The sequence below is a fragment of the Atta colombica genome, unplaced genomic scaffold, assembly GCF_001594045.1.
Source record: "Atta colombica isolate Treedump-2 unplaced genomic scaffold, Acol1.0 scaffold5, whole genome shotgun sequence".
Classification (NCBI taxonomy): Eukaryota; Metazoa; Arthropoda; class Insecta; order Hymenoptera; family Formicidae; genus Atta; species Atta colombica.
Window position 1 is genome coordinate 508,060 of NW_017259539.1, and position 2,000 is coordinate 510,059.

The 2,000-nt window shown below is 29.3% G+C and overlaps 1 protein-coding gene and 1 pseudogene across 2 annotated transcripts in view; both read right to left on the reverse strand.

Annotated features, from left to right (window-relative positions):
- The window catches only part of LOC108691705 (fructose-bisphosphate aldolase-like), a 47,367-nt gene extending 46,520 nt beyond the window's left edge, over positions 1-847 (reverse strand). For both annotated transcript variants that reach the window (XM_018199569.1, XM_018199568.1), the window contains exon 1: positions 755-847. The gene's annotated coding sequence lies outside the window, so the exon portion shown is untranslated. The remainder of the gene's footprint in view (positions 1-754) is intronic.
- The window catches only part of LOC108691695, a 20,469-nt pseudogene that overhangs the window by 7,897 nt on the left and 10,572 nt on the right, over positions 1-2,000 (reverse strand).

A 2,000-nucleotide genomic window follows, 5' to 3' on the forward strand; every position in this document is an offset into this window, starting at 1 on the left:
TTTTTTCGATAATTTTGTTATTTTCAGTTTACTTTATAATAAAATATTTCTCTATTGCCTCTATTGGAATATAAATGTATACATTATAATTATACGTTTGTTAATATATGATTATGTTATAGTAATACAATATATTCGGCCATTGAAGTTGATATAATACTTAGAATGGAATAATGAACTTGTGTTTTATTATTATAGACACACAAAACTGGTATCTATTTATTCATAATAATGATATTTAATTGACATAAAATCTAAATTTAAAAAATAAAATACATATTTTAGCATTTTTTCTCTTAATAGAAAAATTTAAGGAATACTGCTCCAGCTTATTGCTCGGACTCAACTATATTTATCGAGACATGCACGTTGCAAAAAAAAAGAGATTTCTTTTGAAAGATCTTATTTAGTAATTATTATTTTTACATACTCACGTATAATGGGAGTGGTTACACGTATGGCAACCGCGTATAATAATTTCATCATGACAGAGAATATAAGAATTTTGATGATAATATAAAGGCAAGACTCAATGATATTTGTTATTTGTCATATTTGTTATTTGAATAGCAAGCGGATAAGTCGCGTACGACAATAGTGACGAAATGTCAGTCAAGGTTAAAGGTCGTTATAGATAGATTGAGTATAAAATTTCAGATATTCCTCGAGGCAATGCGAAACGATTGATATCCAGGGAGATACGAGTAAACCATGGATACACAATTTTTTCCATCGTAAAAACGAAGTAACTCACCTAATTGTAAATGAATTCGTATGTGGAAGCTGCGCGAGCGCCCGTATAATTCAGTTGATGGTTGGAGTGTGACTGAGAAAGGCTACGCCAGCTGTTGTCGGTTTCAAAGTCTGATTGTGTGTTTATGACGCGCGTGCGCTCTACTCTTGTATATGAGGGTGCTCAACTTTATGACATTGTCAAAGACAGGATGGAAATTAACTTTCGCCATATAACTTTAAACTGGAATTAAAAAGTGAACGTAATAAATCTGTAAAATTCAATTAAGTTGAAAAATTTATACAGACGAATATGTAATATAAAACATAATTCAATTATTTTAGCATTATTATTATTATTATTATTATTATTATTATTATTATTATTATTATTATTATTGAATGTTTTTCAAAAACCGCTAATCGCTAATAGAATATAACACCGAATAACATTTATTTCATAGATTATCTTCAATTAAAAATATTATTTTACGAATAAAAGTTTAGTGTTTGAGCAATTTTCTTGAACTGAGAGAGATCGCTATACTATTTCGCACTTCGCAGCACATATCTATTACGTTCCTGGCGTACCACGTAATAATGAGTTATCCAGAAACCAGGAAGGAGGACGTTGTAGTCACTAAACAGTTTGCCGAGAATAGATGATGACATATCGACCAGTAGACCGGCAATCCACAAATACGAGCATTGCATTGAGAACCGTTATTTTAGAGATCAATCAAGGGCACCTTGCTTAACATTCTTCTCGAAACTAATGAAATTTTTTAAGCAGTGTTAAAGGTTGAAATATTCGTATGATTACAAATATTGTCAAACGTATATGTCTCTTTTTTTTTTAATCACCAGATTGTCTTATCACGCACGTAATAATTTATTGCTTAAATGGGCTCAATCACTTTGGTTCTTATTTAACCAAGTGATATTTTTTTGGATTTTTTTTCATCAGGTTAACGTCTCCAATTTTTCATATGTCTGGTGTGTTCAAAATTTCGTATATTGTCAAGTATATGAAAATATACTGACGATAATGAATGCAATGATGGACGTATATAGTCTATCTGTCTTTAATATATAGGATTTGATAAAGGTTATACTATTCTCTAAAACTTTAGATAAAATCTCATTTTTAAGATCGAAAGATCGCCCAATTTTTAAAATTGACTCAATTTTTATTCTAGAGTAGGATTCCACTCCAAAGAATTTAGATAGTATATATTTGTATATATTTGTATATATATATATATATA